This window comes from Phoca vitulina, unplaced genomic scaffold, assembly GCF_004348235.1.
Source record: "Phoca vitulina isolate PV1807 unplaced genomic scaffold, GSC_HSeal_1.0 scaffold37, whole genome shotgun sequence".
Taxonomy (NCBI): Eukaryota; Metazoa; Chordata; class Mammalia; order Carnivora; family Phocidae; genus Phoca; species Phoca vitulina.
In genome coordinates, this window is record NW_022589740.1 from 8,310,073 (window position 1) to 8,332,178 (window position 22,106).

Consider the following 22,106-nt stretch of genomic DNA (forward strand, 5'->3'; position numbering starts at 1 on the left):
AGATTCTCTCCCTCTCCCTCTGCCTCCCACCCCCCTCTAAATAAATAAAATCTTTAAATAAATGAGACTAAGGCAAAATAAAAATCTAAGAAAAATTTTAAAAAGGGAAAGCAAGGCATAGATTGGGATTTTAAATGTTTAGCCTTCTTGGCAGCAAGTGGGGAGTAAATGGAACCATACCCACAAGTGCTGAATTTCCTTGGCAAATCAAAACCACGGAGATGGGTTTTTTTAAGTGAATGCTGTAAGCTTTCCGGCCAGCAAAATGAATGTAATTTGGTTTTCCTAAAAATAAATTCTGATTTTTAGAATTTATTAAGCTTTTCTGTGTGACTTAATACATGATCAACTTGGGGGCATGTTCTACAGTTATTTAAAAAGACTGTGCTCTACTAGGTATTTACCCCAAAGATACAAATGTAGTGATCCCCAAGGAGCACGTGCACCCCGATGTTTATAGCAGCAATGTCCACAACAGCCAAACTATGGAAAGAGCCCAGATGTCCATTGACAGATGAATGGATAAAGAAGGCATGGTATACATACAATGGAATATTACTCAGCCATCAAAAAATGAAATCTTACCATTTGCCATGACGTGGATAGAACTGGAGGGGGGTTATGCTAAGCAAAATAAGTCAATCAGAGAAAGACAATTATCATATGATTTCACTCATATGGAATTTAAGAAACAAAACAGAGGAGCATAGGGGAAGGGAGGGAAAAATAAAAGAAGATGAAATCAGAGAGGGAGACAAACCAAAAGAGACTCCTAACGCTAGGAAACAAACGAAGGGTTGCTGGAGGGGAGAGGGGGAGGGGGAGGGGGTAACTGGGGGATGGGCATTAAGGAGGGCACGTGATGGAATGAGCACCGGGTGTTGTATGCAACCGATGCAGCACTGAACTCTACCTCTGAAACTAGAAATACACTGTATGTTAATTAATTGAATTTAAATTAAATTAAATTTAATTTAAAAAGTAAAAATAAAAAGACTGCTAATTCTGGGAAGTGCGAAGTTTGAACATACGCTCAAGCTTGAACATATATTCAAGTTCATTTTGTTTTCATATACTCCACATCTTTACTTTATGCCCGTGTGATCTGTTGATGTCCGAGGTCAATGTGCTCAAGTGTCCCTACAACCAGAAACACACATCTGTTCATTTCACCTCTTGTATTAGTGGGGTTTTGCTGTATATAATTTGAGGCCATGGCTCTGGGGGCATAAAGACTCATGAACTCATGATTATTACATATTCTCAGTGGATTATGCCTTTAATGGAGAGTAAAATATCTCTCCTGGTCCCTTGTAATGATTTTTGTCTTGAATTTTGTTTTGTTCAGATCAATATTTTCTACACCTGATTTTGCTGTCCTGGTGTATCTTTTTCCACACAAGATTCTTTCATTTCTACTTTATAGAGCAAAGTGAACCAACATCAAAAAACATACCCACAACTTGAAAATTTCCATTAGTTGGTTTTTTTTTTAAAGACTTTATTTATTTGAGAGAGAGAAAGAGTGAGAGAGGGAGAAGCAGACTCCCCCCTGAGCAAGGAGCCCGATGTGGGACTCGATCCCAGGACCCCAGGATCATGACCTGAGCCAAAGGCAGATGTTTAACTGACTGAGCCACCCAGGCACACCCCCATTAACTGTTCTTTAAAACAACTTTATTGAGGTATTATGAGGTATAATTTACAAGCTATGCAATTCACCTGCTCCCAGTGTACAACTGAGTGATTTTTAGTGAATGTACAAGCGGTGGGCTCATCACTGCAGTCCGGTTTTAGAACATTCTCATCACGCCAAAGAAGTCCCTTGTGTCCATTTGCAGTCACTCAGCACAAGGAGCCAATAATCTACTTTCTGTCTCCACAGATTTGCCTTTCCTGGACAGCTCATAGATGGAACCGTATAATATGTGGCCTTTTGAATCTGTCTTCTTTTACTTAATGCAATAGTTTTGTGGTTCATCCACGCTGAATAGTATTTGACCGTATGGAACTCTGTGGAACACCACTGTATTCATATGTATGGAACATTTAGTTCATTTATTAACCAGTCGGTGGACATTTGGATTTTTTGACTATTATGAGTGATTCTACTATAAACATTTACATACAAGTCTTTGTAAATGCCTGTGTTTTCATTCCTCTCAAACAGATCCTAGGAGTGGAATAGCTAGGTTACATGACAATTCATATTTAACTTTTTAAAGAAATGGCCAAATTGCTTCCCAGAGTGGCTCTCCTGTTTTACCTTCTCATCAGCAATGTATGAAGGGTCTGGTTTCTCTACGTCCTCTCCAATGCTTAATGATTTCTGCATTTTTTATTATAGCAATCCTAGTGGGTGTGAAATGTATCTCATTGTTGTTTTAAACTTCCATTTTCCTGCTGACTAACGATGTTAAGCATCTTTGTATGTGCCTATTGATTATTCCTATACCAACTTTGGTGAAATAACTATTCAAATGATTTGCTCATTTTTTAATGGGGTTATTTGTCTTCTTATTTTTGAGTTTTAAGAATTCTTATTCTAGGGTACCCGGCTGGCTCATTGGGTAGAGCATGTGACTCTTGATCTCAGGGTTGTGGGTTTGAGTCCCATGCTGGGCATAGAGCCTATTAAAAAATAATAATAATAATTCTTATTCTGGACACAAGTCCTTTATGCAATGCACGAATGGCAAATACTTTTCCCCAGTCTGCAATTTGTCTTTTCATTTTCTTAATGGTGCCTTTGGAAGTGTAAAACTTTTGAATTTTGGTCAAGTCTAATCTATCAGTTTTTTTCTTTAATGTCTTGTGCTTTTGAGTGCCAAAGCTAAGAAATTTTGCCTAGCTCAAAGGAAAACCTGGTTTATCCAGTTGGAGGGTAAGTTGCTCGCAAATAAGAGGTGACATTTCTAGGTATTTTTTTTTTAAAGATTTTATTTATTTATTTGAGAGAGAGAGAGCACACAAGCAGGGGGAGTGGCAGAGGGAGAAGCAGGCTCCCCGACGAGCAGGGAGCCCGACGTGGGACTCAATTCCAGGACCCTGGGACCATGACCTGAGCCGAAGGCAGACGCTTAATGACTGAGCCACCCAGGCACCCCATTCTGGGTATTGATGTGATTTTAGAATTAGGGTTTCCAGAATGCTTGTTGAAGTACATATTTGAATTCATGTCTGATGAGAAATCATTTTTTAGCTTCTTTGTTTTTGACTCTGGGGATTTCCCTTATTTTCTGGTCAGCTATGAATTTATAGGATATTTATAATATTTAATCCAGAATTTATAAGTCTTTCATTGTGGGAAGTTATTCCAATATCTATTCTGCCTTTTCTTTTCTTCTTTCATTTCTTTTGGAAATGAGAATCAACCAAGAACCATGTTTTTATCAGCCTTCACATTTTCCTCAATAACCAACCCAGTACCATACAGAGGCTGGATGCTCAGTCATACAGAATGGTCACATGAATGTCCATGCTATTGCCAAGAGAAAACATATTAGCACAGGAAAATGGGTTTGTGTACCTTCTTTTAATTTCGAATTGGTGCTAAATTCATTCTCCCAAGGGAGGTGACACATGGTGGGAGGTTTAGTGAAGAATAGGGAAGACTGGGGTGGGGTGGTGGGGGGGAGGTGGGATTCAAGAACACAGAGAGCCGCTCAGGAAGGCCATGCCCAGGCAGGCTCTGCAGGGTCCCCAGGAAAGGGTGGGCGTGTCCCGGGAGACAGGTCACTGCAGGTCAAGGTCACTGTTGTTCATGAGAGGGACTTCTGTCAACCCTGCCCCAACTTCTGCGAATTTTTGTACCAAGGGCAGTTTCTTGAGTGTCATTTTTCCCACTGAGCAAGTCTCTGAAGTTTTGTTAAGAAGATTAAGCGTGTTGTGAACAGAAGTTAAGCTTTCTTTCCTCCTTTTGTGTTTTTAAGAATCCAGGGTCCTTCTGAGGAAATTGGGAAGGGAAAATAAACCCCAGCTTTTTCCTTCGAGTTCTGGGGAAGAGATCTTAGAAGGAACAGGCATGTTTATTCATTTTTGATAAATATTTGTTGAACGTCTCCTAAGTTCCAGGCCCCATGCTGTGAACGCGGCAGATGAGGAACAAGCCCCCTGGAGCTTCCATTCCAGGAGCAGAGATAGACGTTTTACCAAGAATCATGGAAATAAATATCTGTGTACAGACTGGGAGGAGTGTTACAAATGAATCCACTAAAGGGTGCAGGGACAGATTGTAACCAGGGGCTGATGCAGATAGGAAACCTAGGAGGGCTTCTCCGAGGAGGTGACTCTATGCAGAGACCTGAAGGATGAGCCCAAGTGGTCAGGCCGACATGTGTGGAGGAAGAAACAGCTAGAGGGACAGCGGGTGTGCAGTCTCTCATCAGTGCTAACCTCTGCAGAAAACACTGGGGCTTTTGCTTCGTTATAATAAGACCTGACATTTGGTGGCACTTCCTGGCTTCCTGAGTGTCTTCCCGCAGTGGGGCAGGCTGGCACCGTAATCACCACTCAGGGTGAAGGAGCCCAGGCTCTGCGCCGTCCCGTTCCCCGCCCAGCTCACACCTGGAAGGGAGGACGGAGCTGGAGGCTGTGCTCTGGTTGTTTTAAAGTAGCTCATGTTGAAAAGGAAACTTTGAAAGGTCCCCAGACACAAGTGGTTTTATTTCAGGCAGCAGTCTGGCAGCTCATTTGATGCTCAACAGAAATAACTAGCCGTTTCTCGAAATAAATGGCATTTTGAATAGGACAGAGGCCTAGGAGGAAGAGGCCCTGGCTGTAGGTTTAACTGTAAGTCATCATCATAAATATAACTTGTTTCCTCAGGCCTGTAATAAGGTTCTTCTGGGCAGAATGAGCTCGGAGGCGGCTGTGCAGGTGCGGGTTTGAGTAATGGGCGATAGCACCAGGCTGCGGACGCCGCCACACATTTCTATGGAAATTACTTTTAATATTGAGTTACTACAACTTAACGGCCACATTTTTCTAAAGATCGGCTAAATCATAGAACACAACCTCCTCTCATCATTCATAAAATTAAAGATGGAACAGCAAAAAGGGTCGAATCCAACACAGTCAAGGAAGAACACTATGTCACACTTTTACTTTCCTCGCTAGAGCTGTTAAAATACGTCCACAAAAGGATCCAAGGTAGTGTTCCTCGCCTTTGTCATTCATGATCACCCCCGCAGGAAAAGAATTTAATTTAATAAATGCAAATCAATTAAGCTTAAATAAGATACATTCTATAATGTGAAACACATAATGTGTAATTTAATTTCTTCCTAATGAGAGAAATTAAATAAATGGTGAGGAGTAAGATCTCGTCAGATAGAGTTTGACTTTGGAGGAACACAAGTCTTTGTAAGTCTAGGAATTTCTTTGTCCCCCAGGAAATCAATTTTTACCTCTCTTCCTCTTGAGAATTCATGACCTAAAGGAGAAGCAAGGAAAGAAAACACACACGCGCACACACACACAAATGATAGAGCTACATTATCCTATTGTCTTTAAAGGATGACACTACCTGGAATTCGAATGGTCATTGTGCTGGTTAATATAATGTGTCAACTTGGCTAGGCTATGGTGCTCACCTGTTTGGTTAAACACTAGTGTACATGTTGCCGTGAAAGTCTTTTGTAGATGTAATTAATATTTACAATCAGTTGACTTAAGTCCTTCTTGTGGGTGGGTCTCATCCAATCAGTTGAGGGCCATAGGAGCAAACACAGTTTTCCCTAAGAAGGAATTCTGCCGGGGCACCTGGGTGGCTCAGTTGGTTAAGCATCAGATTCTTGGTCTTGGCTCAGGTCATGATCTCAGGGTGGTGAGGCTGGGCTCTGTGCTCTGCACGGAGTCCGCTTGTCCCTCTCCCTCCCCCTCTGCCCCTCTTCCAGCTCTCTTTCTCTCTCAAATAAATAAATAAAATCTTAAAAAAAAAGAAAAAGAAAAAGAAAGGAATTCTGCCCACTGGCTACAATATAGCCACCCGGGCAGGCGTCCAGCCTGAGGGCTGACCCTATAGATTTCTGACTCATGACCTCCACAGCTGCATTGGCTACTTCCTTCAAATAAATCTGTTGCTCTCTCTCTCCCTCTCTTTCTCTTTTATAATTCTATCTATCATCTATCCGTGTATCTATCTATCTAAAATCTTGGTTTCAAAGGGAAAATAAAATTGAGTGCCTCCTCTGTGATCGCCATTCCGCTATCCCTGGACCGTCCTAACGGTGCTGCAAGGTAGGGATAATCACCTCTGTTTCACCGATGAGAAAACTGAGACACACAAAGTTGACGTAAAACCTGCCCAAGCTCATGTAACCATGAAATGACAGAAAAGATCTGAACCAGGACTTCCTGACTTCCGAGCTCCCTGCTTTCCAGACAGCACTTGCCTGCCCCCCACCCTGCCCCCCGTGACCCTCCCATAGCTCCCAGATCGCCAAGTAAAGGGTTTCCGCTAAGCCTCCCAAGGCACTGGGAACAGAAAGTGCTGAGCGGCTGACAGAGTCCATAGCTCCTACTGTGCACGGGATGCGTGGCCGCGGCGGGAAAGTGTTTGCTTGTGTGATTTGTCTACTGTTCATAACAACCTTAGCAAGCACATCCTGCTGCTGTTTGCCTTTTTTTTTTTCTTTTTAAGGTTTATTTATTTCAGAGAGAGAAAGAGAGAGCTGGGGGGAGGAGCAGAGGGAGAGAGAAACTCAAGCTGACTCCACGCTGGGTGCAGAGCCCGACGCGGGGCTCGATCTCCTGACCCCGAGGTCACCATCTAGCCAAAACCCAGAGCCAGAAGCTCAGCTGGCTGAGCCAGCCAGGTGCCCCACTGTTCACCCTTTCTAAATGAGAGGCTCTGTGCGGTGCGGTGCTCCCAGCTGTTGGGTAGCAGACCTGTGACTCCTACCCGCTCTGTCCCCTCCAGGCCCCGCTGTAACCACGGCGCTAGACAGCCTTCTCGAAAGTTGTCCTTAGGACCTTGGCAGAGTTTGTCCCTGGGACCGCATCACCCCCTTTCCCCTTCTCTACCTTCCTGGCTTGCTCTTCCCGACTCCCTTGTCTATTTCTCACCGCAGAAGCTACTTGACCTGGGACAGGGATGGGCAGCAGTCTGATGAGCAGCTGTCATTAATGGTTGGAAGATTCCTCGCCTGGGCCTTTACACACAAAGGACACCCGGAAACAAAACCTTAACCCAGAGGCTGAGTGGTGGGCTCAGCAGGTGGGCAGAATTGGAGCAGGTGGGGGGGGCGGGCGCTTGCTGGAGGCGGGATCGGTCAGGGTACCGACAGGAGGGGGACGGCACCCCCAGTGGGGAATGGAGAAGTGAATAAAAACACACCTTACAGGGGTGCGGGGGCAGTCAGGAGAAATCAGTATGGGATGACACAGCACCCTGCGGCTGGCGTCAGCAAGGGGACGTGGGGAGGAATAGGGTGGGGACCCGCGAGTTGCCGACGCCTTGGAGAGGGCCCCCCGGCAGGGGCTGTGGCTCAGCAGACACCGAGCCAGCCTCTGGCCACCAACAGGGAGAACACCAAGGAAAGAAGTACGCCTTCTTGCCCTTCTCCCGCCCTCCCAGGCTGTGGGCGCGCCTCCCATTGACCACGGCCAAACCCGAGCCGGAGACTAAGGGGGCCTGTGGGCACAGTCCACGCAGGCCAGCACCCCAGGGCACGGAGCAGAGTGGGGAAGAGAGGACAGGGTGCCCGGAGGGCAGTGCGCAAACCCAGCGAGGTGGCCCTCTGGGACAGGTGAACACAGGGCCAAGTTCACACGCAGAGCACACAGCTCAGCGTTCCCTGAGGGGCGGATGGAGTAGCAGCGAGGGGCACAGGCCTGGAGCTTGACTGCCTGCCTGGGTGCCCCGGGATGCGTTCCTCCGCCTCTCTGTTCTAGTTTCCTCATCTGTGAAGTAGGGAGAGTACTAGCTCCTCGCTGGGGTGTCGTGGGGATGAAATGGGTTATGGCACTTGAACGACGTCCGCCCAAATCAGCACCAGCCTTATCATGCTCCGGGCCCAGGAAGCAGGGTGCCCCCAGGGTCCTCACATGCTGGGGAGTTGGCGGTGGGAACAGACCCACCAGCACTCACAGTACAAGGCCCGGTGGGCTGTGGGCCAGGAAGGACTCAGCAGGAGGGGGGCTGACTGCCTGGGGTGGGTCAGGGCGGGCTTGGCAGAGGACGCGCTGTGAGCAAGTTCTTGCACAAGGTCAGTTTTCAGAAGGTCCTTTTTGCTCATAGAACCAGGAGTCATGTCCAGTGAACATCAGTTGGCAGCCCCTTTAAAGAAAGAAAGAAAGAAGGAAGTCCAAATGGGGATTAAAGAGATTAGAGGCTTTGTAGGAAGTCAGGGGGCATCGGCCCGCCTCGAAATCGGGGCATGACTAAGCAGTGCAGCTAGAATCCAGCAGGTGGCATAAACAGGCCGCTCATCTGGAGGGACTGCCATTCGTCATTGTCTTTTTTTTCGATTTGGGGCACTTTTTTTTCCCTTTCCTTTTCACCGTCCCGCACCCCTTATTTACAGAGCCAGGAAAATCTTTTTCAAAAGACCCACTGAACAATCCAAATACATTATTTTTTTTTTCTTATCTCCTCTCAGAGTTTTCTGGTCCAGATTCATGGTTTCCAGATATTTCTATGTGCATACATCATCTATTTTACCAAATACATACTGCCCATTTCATTAATATAACGATTGGAAGTTTTGTATGATCTTTATTCAATGAGGTTAGATTATTTTTAAAAATCAAGGCAAGTTACTTACAATTGCCATCATAATTCAGCACCTTCTAGGGGCGCCTGGGTGGCTCAGTCAGTTAAGCATCTGCCTTCGGCTCAGGTCCTGGGACTGAGACCCACGTCCGGCTCCCTGCTCCAAGGAGAGCCTGCTTCTCCCTCTCCCTCTGCCTGCCGCACCCCTGCTTGTGCTCTCTGTCAAATAAATAAATAAAATCTTAAAAAAAAAACCAGCACTTTCCAGAAATCCAGATAGAAGTATGAGACCATCGTATCTACAGAACGGCTGATTTATGTTGAGGTGGAACTTATTTATTTATTTCTTTGGGGGGGGTACAGTGGGGGAGGGGCAGAGGGAGAGAGAGATTTCCAAGCAGACTCCCCACTGAGCGCAGAGCCGGACTCCGGGCTCCATCCCATAACCCCAAGATCCTGAGCTGAGCCGAAAACAGGAGTCGGAGGCTACCCAGGCGTCCCGAGGTAGAACTTCTAAACCCAATTTTCATTACACAGTGTTCCAGAAGAAAGATACAAAATAGAATACTTTTGAGTGATTTAATGTGATCAGTTTCTCTTTGATTTAGGCCTAACGTTTCCAAAAGCAGATGCAAATGTTCTTATTTTCTTTGGACTCTTTGGAGTTGGTTCATTAAGGGAACAAATTATGAATTTATCATAGTTTGGAATATACAATAGGACTGCGCTTTTTATGTTTATGTGGGCATTTTGGAAGGTAAATAATTCCTTTTTTTCCTCTTTTTTATTATAATATAGAATAATATTACAGAAAACATAAAAAAATAGAGAAAAGGAGGGAAAATGACCTTTAATTCCATTAACTTTGTAGAAAGTGTTGGCAATTTGATGTCTTGCCTTTCTTTTTTTAATGCATATTTTCATTTGTTCATAGAACAGATATTACCTGACCAACTTTTATTCTGGGATCTGGGGATCTAACAGTAAATGATAAGCAGAGCTCCTGATATCATAAACAAGAAAAACATTAAATGAATACGTGAAATAAGGATGACTTCATGGCCCTTCACCAGCACTATGGAGAAATCAAACAAGTTGATAAAGAAACATGAGGTCTCTTCTTTGGATCAGGTACTCAGGGAAATCTTTCTAAGGACGTGATGTTGAGCTATGACTTGCACGGAGGAAGGAGCTAGCATGTAAGGAGAGGGGAAAGAACATTCCAGGCAGCTAGAAGAGCATGTGCAAAGGCCCTGCGGTGCAAACACACTGGGTGCATATAACCATAAGAGGTGCTGGGTGGCTCGAGCACAGTGCAGAACCAGGATAGGGAGAGAAGATGTGGTCAGAGAACCAGGCAGGTGGGCAGGTCGGGCAGCCAGGGCGAGAGCATGGGGCTTTATTCTGTTAATCATTGTATATACATTTGCAAAAACATGGTTATCACCCTGATTTTTCCCTGTGACATTTAAAAAAAATATTTATTCATTATTCATTTACTCATTTTAGAGAGAGAGAGAGCATGTGCGTGTGGGGGGTAGGGGGTAGAGGCTGAGGGAGAAGGAAAGAGCAAATTCTTTTTTTTTTTTTTTTGTAGTTTTTAATTTTATTATGTTATATTAGTCACCATACAATACATCATTAGTTTTTGATGTAGTGATCCATGATCCATTGTTTTCGTATAACACCCAGTGCTCCATGCAGTACGTGCCCTCCTTAATACCCATCACCGGGCTAACCAATCCCCCCTACCCTCTAAAACACTGTTTGTTTCTCAGGTCCATAGTCTCTCATGGTTCATCTCTCCCTCCAATTCCCCCTGCCCATTTTTCCCTTCCTTCTCCTAATGTCCTCCATGTTATTCCTTATGTTCCACAAATAAGTGAAACCATATGATAATTGACTTTCTCTGCTTGACTTATTTCACTTAGCATAATCTCCTCCAGTCCCATCCATGTTGATGTAAAAGTTGGGTATTCATCCTTTCTGATGGCTGAGTAATATTCCATTGTATATATGGACCACATCTTCTTTATCCATTCATCTGTTGAAGGGCATCTCGGCTAGGAAAGAGCAAATTCTAAGCAGGCTCCAAGCCCAGCACGGAACCCAACACGGGGCTCAATCCCACCACCCTGAGATCATGACCCGAGCCAAGATCAAGAGTTGGATGCTTAACGGATTGAGCCACCCAGGTGCCCCATTCCTGTGACATTATTAATATACTTCTCCTTATGTTATTACATAGACTTCAAAACCATCATTTAAAAACAATACATAAAATTCCACCAAGTAGATCTTTAATAATTAGCTTAACCATTTTCCCTATGAAAGGCATATTCTCTTAACAAATATCCCCATGTGGCAACATAAGCTTAATCATAAAATTATCTCCTTTTAAACAAAGAGATAATTTGTTTCCTTGATCCTTATTGTTTCCAGTTGTTATTGATTCGAGTTGGTTGCAATAGACCCTCTTGCGTCTCTTAAGAAAGTTCATTTGTAGTTGGAGCATTTGGCTTGTTTACATTGCAGTGAAGTAAAGGAGAAGCAGAGTTAGACAATTCTGTCATTCTAAGACCAAGCATAGAACGAGGGAGCAAAGTAAGAAATTCATAGTGATCAAGTCTTTCCATTTCTCCCCGTCTGAGATCGTATCGCCTTATGAAAGGCTAAGATCAGGAATGCTGTTGTCCCAGAGGCAGGAAGAATAACATTCCGGAGCTGGTGAGCTTTGATCTGCACTTCTGTACGCAGCAGCACCGAGAGCCAAGGGAATCCAGCAGAGCTTTGCTTAAGAATAGAAGGAAAGAGTACAGGGGGAACGAAACCAGTACGAGCCGCTGTCGTTCACGAGGGAGGAGTTATCTGTAGAGTAACTATGCTAATACTGAATAAGACAGCAGGAGTTTTTTCTAAACCATCAAGAAGGAAACCTTACGAATTTTTAAGAAGTTTTAATTTTCATCCTGGAAAACTGTTTCTTCATAAACTAGTATTGGGAATTGAAACCAGTTGTGATGATACAGCCACTGCTGTGGTGGATGAAACTGGGAAATGTTTTGGGAGAAGCAATACACTCCCAAACTGAAGTTCATTTAAAAACAGGTGGGATTGTTCCTCCAGCAGCTCAGCAACTTCACAGAGAAAATATTCGACGAATAGTGCAAGAAGCTCTCTCTGCCAGTAAAGTCTCTCCAAGTGAACTCTCAGCAATCACAACTACTGTAAAACCAGGACTTGCTTTAAGCTTGGGAGCAGGCTTATCATTTAACTTAAAACTAATAGACCAGTTAAAAAAACCTTTCATTCCCATTCATCATATGGAGGCTCATGCACTTACTATTAGGTTGTTAAATAAAGTAGGATTTCCCTTTTTAGTTCTTTTGATTTCTGGAGGTCATTGTCTATTGGCATTAGTTAGAGGAGTTTCAGATTTTATGCTTCTGGGGAAGTCTTTGGACATAGCACCAGGTGACATGCTTGACAAGGTAATTATTTAAGAATTAATTTCTCCATTCTTTTCTATTAAGGTGTCTATTTCAGTCAAATAATAATACACTACTACCATTTATCTAAATATTTCTGATTAATAGACTGAAAAAAAATTATACGCAGTAAGAAAAAAAGAAAAGTAGTACATAGTTTTATAAAAGATTTCTTACCCATTATGAGTGAAATGGTAAGAGGTTTAGATCAGTACATAAAGGCTCAAATAGTTTGCAGATGCTGTTATGTTTTTAATCAAAAAATATATCTGAAAGAAATTGCCATGTAAAGTACTATAAAAATGTGAAATAAGAGGGTATATAAAGATAATAAAGGACATTAAAGATGTAAAAAAAAAAAAGAAGAAGAAGGAAAGAGTACAGAGTGGTTTCTCTGGTTCGCCCGTGTTCTGCTAGGTGAGTAAAACAAGGCTGCCCCAGATGCTTATATTTTCACAGTTCTGTGAACATGATTGTTTTAGAGAACAATTTTATCAAGGAGCTCACTCTGTGACCTGTAAGGGAGAACGGGGTTTTTAGCAACGGACGACGCAAGTCTTTGCACCCCGTGAGAGAGCTGGGTGATCTGTGCATTTATCGTTAGCTTTGATGTAGTTGTTATTTCTGACCGTGGTCACGCCGCAGTCCGCGTAGTGGACTCGGCAGCTGTACCAATGACAACAGAAGAGTGCGTGGGTCCACGATAGAGCCAGAATCCTCTGGAAACTTGGGGTCACTCACCGAATCACTGTGTGCATGACACTGGCAGGAACGGGTCTGCTTGTCTTACTTAGCAGCTGCATAACACCTATTTTAAAATGTTTGGATCTTGGGACCCCTGGGTGGCTCAGTCGGTTAAATATCTGCCTTCTGCTCAGGTCATGATCCCAGGGTCCTGGGATCGAGCCCCACACCGGGCTCCCTGCTCCGCGGGAAGCCTGCTTCTCCCTCTCCCACTCCCCCTGCTTGTGTTCCCTCTCTCGCTGTGTCTCTCTCTGTCAAATAAATAAATAAAATCTTAAAAAAAAAAAAACTAAAATAAAATGTTTGGATCTTCTTTTATTATCTGACCACAAGCCCACTGTAAAACTATATCTACATTCCATTGTCAATACCAGTTATAAATTCTCCTCTGTGCTGTATGGGCTTAGATTTCTAATACTGGAAAAACTTTAAAGCTTATCTCAAACTCCTCATTTTTATAGATAAGGAAACAGAATCCAGAAAGATTACAGGACTCACCCAAGGTCATTTAGCTAGTTAATAGAGGTTGTGTGTGTGTGTGTGTGTGTGTGTGTGTGTGTGTGTTTTGAAGAAATCCAACCTTATTTTCTTTATTTATAAATCAGCTTTGGGTTGAACTAAGACCAGGTTCCTACTCGCAGATTTCAATGAGCCGCTCAACCATTTTTCCTGGAAATAAAGCAAAGACATCTTCTGGGAGTTGAATTGTGTCCCTCAAGAACTCATGGGTTGAATTCCCAACTCCCAGTGCCCCTGAACGTGGCCTGTTTTGGAAGTGGGGTCATAGCAGGTGTAATTAGTCAAGCTGAGATGTAGTGGAACGGCCGTAAGCTGGACTCCTCATGCAGTATGACCGGTGTCCTCAGCAAACGGGGACATTTGGACACATCAACGCACTCAAGGAGAAGGCTGTGTGAAGGTGAAGGCAGAGGTCACGTTGACAAGCCAAGGAAAAGCAAAGATTTCTTGCAGACCGCCAGAAGCTAAGCGAGAGGCCTGGGACAGATCCCTCCCTCCCGGCCTCAGGAGGAGCCCGCCCCGCGTCTGTGTGTCTCCTCTTGATGTTGGACTTCCAGCCTCCGTGACCGTGAGACAGGAAGTGTCTGTTGCTCGAGGGCCCTGCTTTGCTGTACTTTGCAGCTCAGCACATTAATACAGTACCCATGGCGGCTGGTTTTCGCATGAGTTAGGGAGTCCAGAAATAATGTGACTGTTCCTTCGCAAAACGTGTAAGAGCCTCACTGAGCCCACAAATACCTAATGTTAATATGAAAGCAATCTGTGGCTGTGGACCTGAGAACCACAAATTGCCACACTACAGACTACAGAAGTTTCCTAAAATCCAACGTAATATCAGCCTGTGGGGCTTCTAGAGACCTCCGATTGCCTCGCCTGCCCAACCACAGGGTGTTAGGGACAAACTGTGCTTCCCTATATAACATTGTTGGGGGAAGCTAGGGACTGGATTTAAGCATCCTGGCTAATTCTTTGTTATTTTTAGGGTTTCTCATATGCTAACTTGATTTTTATGTAGTACAGCGCATGACAACGACTTTAAATTTTGTTCCCTTTCTTTCTTGAGAGCCATTCCCTTGTATTATGAGAGGAGCCATAGTCCTGTTCGATTTAAAATCCTTCTCTTCTCGAGTGTCATTTCCTTTTGCATGTCCCCAGCATGTCACTGTATCATCGTGTGCAGTGACAAATGGAAGGCGATGAGAGATGGACAGCAAGGGGGCCGTGAATCTCCTTTTTGGTCCCCTCGCACCTGAACGGAGGACAGCAGAGAACGCTTCTCTCCCCAAAAGTACGGCCAGGAGGTGACCCTAGGGGAGCCTGATGCGGGGCTCATACGGCCAAATCTCACTTGTGAGGACTCAACACGAAAGTACAGACTCTCAGCACACAAGCCAATACGGTCTAACCTTTCGGAGGCTTTGTCCTATTAAAGACTGTTCACCTGAGTTGGCAGGTAAAATTATGGCCGGGAGGTGAAAATACGGAGGGCAGCAATGCAAGAATTAGTGCACGGTTAAAATTAGATTTGTCGATCAAGCAGGGAAACCCTTGCCCGCTGGGGCTGCTCAGGACGCTCTCCCAGGTCCCTGGCCAAGGACGCCGCCGCCACAAAGGAGAGGACTTTTGGCACATTTCAGAGAGGGTCCTTCCAGCATCTACCTCCATGGTCTGCCCCGGCACTAGCTCAGGAAGGGGTGCATTCGGGGTAAGCGTTGCCTTGAAAGTCGTCCCCCCCCCCCCCCCCCCCCCCCCGCCACCCCGGGCTGATTTCCTCACCTTTGGGTTTTCTTTTTTGTTTTGTTTTGTTTCTTGTTTTTTTTTTGTTTTCCTGTTTGGCTCTGAAAAGGACTCTGCTTATCAGCCCACCTCAGGTTGGGGCCCCTGGAATGCTTTTGCTTTTCAGAAAGCAAGGAAATTACCAAGAATTATAAAAAGGCAAGTCAGAACCATGGCATTTAGAGAACAACCGTATGACTCTGCCTCGCGCCTGGCCTTTGGAGAGGGGAAAACAACTGAAGCAGTGACACTGAATTCTGAGCCGCTTTGCATGACTCATTAAACTGCCATTTTGAATTCTTTTGCCTCGTGCTGCAAGAATGATAGAATCCTAGAACAATCTATACGTTTAAGTTCTTTTATATCGGAAAAGCCTTGCGGTACAAGGGCCTTCAGACGTGAGCACAAACATCAATTGAAATACAAGACAGTCATAATAGACCTAAATTTGATAAGGCACTCGAGCGTGACCCGGGCAGCCCGGCCTCTTAAATCAGGACGCACAACTAATTGCTACTCTTTTATTTATTATCTTTAATCCCTCATTGGATACAGTTGACTTGCTACTTCCTGGGATGAGGCCACAGCATGGGGGAGGGGGAGAATGAATAATTTTAAAATTACGAAGCGATTTCTTTGTTACAAACCTGGGCTGACAATGTCAATTCCAGCCATGTCCTTTCCCCAGCACAGCGCCCTCTGAACTTGGGAAGGGCATTCATTTTTCCTTCCTGCTCCCTCCGGTGGGCAGAAAGTCAGGTGAGTCCAGTCCTTGGAAGACACTGGTGTCTTTCTTGCCCTCGCCAAGGAATTGGCCTTATTTCCCGGCATCTCCTTCTGGACACCCCAAAGGCTCATGAACGATCTATATCATATTGAAAATAGTAAACCTCTCTCCTGAGTGAACCTGCCCTTTCTACCTCCCTCTTCCACCCCACCTCCAACTGGGTTTATTCATTCCTGGTAATTTGATCAAGGTCTGCTCCTCTCAGGAAATAAGGATTTTGCACTTTGAACGTCATTGATTTTGAGCTGAGTTAGCCTAATGCATCACCAGGATTTGATTTCAGAGGCATCAGGAAATCTTTTTCCCTCCTGCTTATTTAACAGCATCCTCCTTTGTCTTGATGGTGTCTAAAATTCTACTGTTAGGGATGTCATCCTTTCTCTCTGTTCCCTGGTAAAACATATATTTTCGTGGGAAGCATGATACTTTAAGAATTAACAGTCTTTTATGGTTGAGCCTGAGTAAGTTCATAGACTCCTATCTTGAGAGGAAGCCAAGTAAGGGAGAAAGGAGGGAAGTGAAAAGGCAGGACAGCTGTGGTGGGGGAAGAGCCACACACAGTGGGGAGACCAAGAGAGCAGACAAACAACCCTTAGCCCTCCGCTTTGGAGCAGCATTGGCCCTAATGTTGGGAGAGAAGGATTAGCATTGTTTGATATATGTATGTATCCTGAGATCCTTTTTTATTTAAAAAAAAAAAAAACCCCGGGGCGCCTGGGTGGCTCAGTCGTTAAGCGTCTGCCTTCGGCTCAGGTCATGATCTCAGGGTCCTGGGATCGAGCCCCGCATCGGGCTCCCTGCTCCGCGGGAAGCCTGCTTCTCCCTCTCCCACTCCCCCTGCTTGTATTCCCTCTCTCGCTGTGTCTCTCTCTGTCATATAAATAAATAAAATCTTTAAAAAAAAAAAAAATTAAAAAAAAAAAAAAAAAAAAAACCCCTATTAATCCCGAATATAAAAGTCACGGATGCCCATTTACAGAAAACCTCATAGGATATATAAAAATACAAAAATGCTCATAATCTTAGAGTCTGGACATACCCAACACTTTGCTGCAATCGTATGTAATCAATATCACACTTTGTGTAAAGTTGTCTTTTTATTCTGTCTTTCTCAATTGACGTTATGTTGCGAGGATTTGCCCCATGGTGATTTTTCACGGCTACATAATATTCCAGTGTCTGTTTCACTAGCTCCCTATCAATTGCTGCTGTTACACATGACAATAGCCAACATTTGCAAAGCTTTCTCGGTCCCTTTCTGAACGCTTACATGGGTGAATTGACCTCATCTTCACAAGAGCCCAACGAGGAGGTACAAGTATTATTCGTATTTTAGAGATGAGGAAACGGGCACGGAGAGGTATCTTGTCCAAAGCCAGTTGCCAGTAAAGGGTGGAGCCTGGGCTCTTAATATTCCTGCCCAAGTGTGATTCTCTCTTTAGGTTGCGCAGAGATAGGATCTCTAGGTCAGAGTTTCAAGGGCCTTATCAAGGCTCTTGAAATATTGCTAAATTGCTTTCTGCAAAATTCACTCTTTTGGCAATGAGTTTCTATTTCCTTTCGTTCCTTGATGTTTGAAAACAAGAGTGAAAGACAAAACCACCTGTGTTGCTGTAACTGAAGGGCTCTTTTTCCATCTTGCCTCCCATCCTGAGAGTAGCAGGAGGAGGGACCCGGAACACAAAGGTTAGTCTGGGCAGGAGACCTCAAGTCCTTGAATCCTGGCAGCTTTGGGGATTTCTGAAAGCACATTCAGATCAGGCGCATCCTGGGCCTGGCCTCCCTGTTCTCTGAGTTGCCTTGGAAATGAGGCGAATTATCAGTATCACTCCTTGCGGGCTGCTTTTCCACCGGCGGGTCGGGCTGGGGAGTCAATGACAGGAGTCCTCCCAGCCCTCTATCTTCAGGGTACGGAGTGTGCGCTGGGACGCGGGCCCCGGGGACCGGCCGCCTGGAGGGGGCAGCCGGGGAGGGTCGGGGCCCCAGCTGGGAGGACCTGACGTTCACATGCTTAGTTGTTTGTTTGCGTGCTGGATGTTTCTGATAGAAAAGGCTTTTCAGTGTTTCAGAAGACTGGTTAAATGAATTAGGGATTATCCATTTAGTGGCATGGTGTGTATGAGGTAATCAGTATGTACTGACAGGGAAAGGAGCCCAGAGCATGTAGTTAAAGTAGAAAAAGAAAAAAAGAACAAATTACAGAATTGTACCCAGGATTTGTTCTCATTTCAGAGTATGTATAGAAAAAAAAAAGATTTCTTCTAGAAACTGGGAGGTGAAGGGTTTAGGACCCTCTATTTTCTATCTTATGTATGTTTATATTCCTTGAACTTTTCAGTGAATAGCAATTATTATTATTTAGAGAGGGGGTGGGGGAGGGGCAGAGGGAGAAGGAGAGAGAGATTCTTTTTTTTTTTTTTTGGAGAGAGAGACTCTTAAGCAGACTCCACACTCAATGCAGAACTACACTCGGGGCTCCATCTCACGACCCTGAGATCAGGACCTGAGCCGAAATAAAAAAAGTTGGAGGCTTAACCGACTGAGCCACCCAGGCACCCCAAACATCTATTATTTTTAAAATTAACTTAAAACCAATAGAGAATTTGCAGTAAGGTAGAGTACCTGGGGTATAAAATTTTAAAATACACAAACATATAAACTCACATTTACAAATAGGGAAGATATATAAAGATGAAAACGGGATCTAAGGCAATCTAGTACAGTTAATACAAAAGTACTTACCGAGCTGGTATTTGGGGAATGAAGTGTATTTTTTCTCGTTGCATTTCCTAAATGCTTGCTGATGTGATTGCATCACTACTCTACACTATTTAAATACTCTAAATGTAGATGTAACGAAAGAAGCGTGAAATTGTATTAAAAGTAAAGGGAAAAGGCAACTCTGCAAGGCAAGGGGAGAGTGTATAGGAGCAGCATGAGTGAAGATCCGGATACCTGGGTCGCCCCCAGGCTTGCTGTGTGATCTTGGGCAAGTCACTTGGCCTCTCTGGGCTTTGGATTCTTTATCTAGCCTGGGGGTTCTCAACGCTGACTGCAGATCGGAATCACCTGAGGAGCTTCTAGAACCGTGCCCCGGCCTCTTTGGGGTGGGGTCTGGGTAGGCTCCCTGGTGATTCTGGTGGGCACACAACGGTGAGGACACCCATAAGCCTGAGCTCAGGGCAGGTCAGAAGCCTCTTGACCCAGACCCAGAAGTGACTTGTGGCCATCGAAATAAATAAATAAATAAGGAGAAGATCAATGCAGCTCTAGGAGAAGAAAAGTTTGAAAGACACCACTGGGCTGGATCACCTCTTGGTTTTGAAAAGTGGTTGCTCTTTGCTCATAATAACCACTTTCTGTTGGGATTTTCCCTCGGCATTTGGGTGTAAAGTGTATGCATTTTTAAAGCTGTCCAAATGCCTATTTATGCAGCAGACCATAACTCCTCTCTCGATAGGCTGCTATGCTTTATCAAATAAATGATACACATTTAAAAAACTGTCTGAAGGGGCATTTACCTGAGGCACTGTTATTGTGTTAGGATTTTTTTTTTTTTTGAGCCTTTATGGTTCATTGGGTAAATAATACCTTTTAACCAATTTTAAATAGACGCGTCTAGTAAGATGCCATTTAATCAATCTTATCCACTCTCATACCCTTCAAAGAGGGCTCTTTTAGGTTGTTTTGATTTTAAATTTTACATTAAGATACTTTACCAAAAAAAAAAAGAAGAAGAAGAAGAAAAGAAAAAGGATCAGATCTTAAAGAACGGAGCACAAAGCAGGCACCTGCCATCTGACTTTTGTTTCCTTTGGTAGATAAAAAGACGTTCTTATAACTTTATTTTTTCTTCTGTGGGGCTACTTCAGTTTCTGTGCTAAATTCAAGACATGTTTGCCTTTGAGCAAAATAGACCCTAACCCTGTCCTTCAGTGAACATTCCCGATTGGATTATTTTGGGAGAAAGTGGGGGAGTCTGGGGCAGTTCCAGCACAAGAGGGAGTTATTGAGATAGGATGCTGAAATGAAGAACATCTGGTAGGATGGGGTTTATGTCAGCATAAGTCATGGGACTTCTGCAAGCAATAGAGCCAGGGACAGAGAATTGACCCGAAGACCCCAACGGAGGCGACAGGAGGATTCGGTGGAGAATTCCAAGAATGTTGAGAGCATCGGTACAAAAGGCCAGCAACCCGCAAGGGGTTTAACCAAGGGTCTGACCTGATGTGCAGAACCTCCAGGAAGGTTAAAAAATGATACAAAGGAACAATGCAGCCATCGACACTGCGCCCAGGAGAAAGGAGGAATCGGACCTCGAAAGAGGAGTTTTCGAAGTGTGTTCCCAGACCAGCTGCCTCACCGACATCTGGGAAGGCGGCAGAAAGACAAAGTCTCGGGCCTCACCTCAGACCCACGGAATGAGGGACCCTGGGGACTGAGGCCCGGCAAGCTGGGCTTTAACACATTTTCCAGGTGAGTCTGATGTGCAGAGAACCTTGGAACCCCCCGGCTCCGTATAATTGTAGCAGAAGCCCTGTGGTTGCTGCCGCCCGCTCTCTGGCCCCTGTGAATGGGGGGCTGGATGCCCACAGCTGCTACAGCCCCCCCAAAGAACCCGGTGCATCGGCCCGCGCGTTGGCCGGAAGGTCTCCTCCCCATGCACGTGGTTGTGCGTCCCCGGGGTGACATCCAGCTCAGGGACTCCTGTAAGTCTTTCTCTAGGTACAACTGGAGTCCTGTGACCCACTAACATCCCGCTGCAAAGGACGGCGCGACACGCGGGGAATTTACCTCTCCAGACCACAGTCTTACTACAGGACTGAGCTGGAGGCGACTGGATGGACGTTGGGCGAGCCATCAACGTGGTGTTCCCTGGTACATGCCCGATGGCTCTACGCATTAGGCAGCCTTTTCCAGCGGTGGGGCGGGGGGGGGGGGTGCTAAAAATGAAGGCTGTTGAGGCTGGCCACCCAGGCCTACCCCAATACAGGACCGACAGCACCCCACGGGCACCCCAGCTCTGGGAACTCTACTCCAGCCACGGTGTGGAATCCAGGCTTTTCCTAGGGTTCAGGGACATGGTCTGGGCTCACCGTAACTGCTGTGGAAGAATGCCAAAGTGGCCTTTGATTTAAAGACAATAATTTCCTTCCCAGCTCCCATTATTTATTTGTGAATTGAAGAGGAGGCTGTTCCTAAAGGGGCATGTGTCTCCCTTTCTTTGATGGAGTGCGTTGCTCCCCAGTGCTGAACCCTTAACGAAATTACGTCCAGCTATTTGCACACATTTACCTTACAATCAGGGCAAGAACTTCACAGATAAACCTTCGTATTTAATTTGCACTTGTTCTATGAAATGACATAGCTGCTGGGCAGGTGCAGCAGAAGGGGGCCGTTGTGTGGCCCCCGAGGTCCAGGCTGGCCAGGCGGATGGATGAAGTGTTTCCCCTTCTCCAGTCCCGCTCCAGCTGACAAACTGCTCACCCTCTCGCGATTCAGGTCTCAGTAACTTCGTCATCGCCTGAAAGACACTCTTCTCCGGGGCCCCGGCCTCACGCTGCCCACCCGAAGGTCACGGCCGCTCACGCTGCGTCGCCGTCTACTCAGCACGGCTCCCTCCCTGAAACGCGCTCATGTGTTTGTTTACGTGCCTGTCTCCCCACCAGAACACAAGCTCCCCGAGGAGAGTGACCGGTCTGTCTTGTCACGGCCCAGTTGGGCGGGAGTTCCTTTGGGCCAGAAGGATTGTTCCTTCCTCCAGGCTGGTCCCGAAGGTGCAGACTGACTGCTATCACAATCAGGGAGACGTAGATCCGGCACCTTTTGACTTGGGGCTCACCACTCCTGGGGGAGACCCAGCTCATAGGACTCAGGTAGCGAACCCTGGGGCTTGGCTGAAGTTAGGTGCACAAGGCCGACTTGAAGAGATGCGCACGGTTTTTCATAGGCAGGCTTTTGTTTCCTCATGGCCAGATGCTTGTGTCAATTATCTTGGTTAATTCACTTTTCAAACATACTATTTTTTAAAACATGGGCCTTGATACACTCTTTCTCCATGTTTCATAGTTTGATG

The 22,106-nt window shown here is 45.2% G+C and overlaps 1 pseudogene; it reads left to right on the forward strand.

Annotated features, from left to right (window-relative positions):
* The first annotated feature begins 11,597 nt into the window (after positions 1-11,597).
* Positions 11,598-13,865, forward strand: LOC116646645 (annotated as a pseudogene).
* Positions 13,866-22,106: the final 8,241 nt, after the last annotated feature.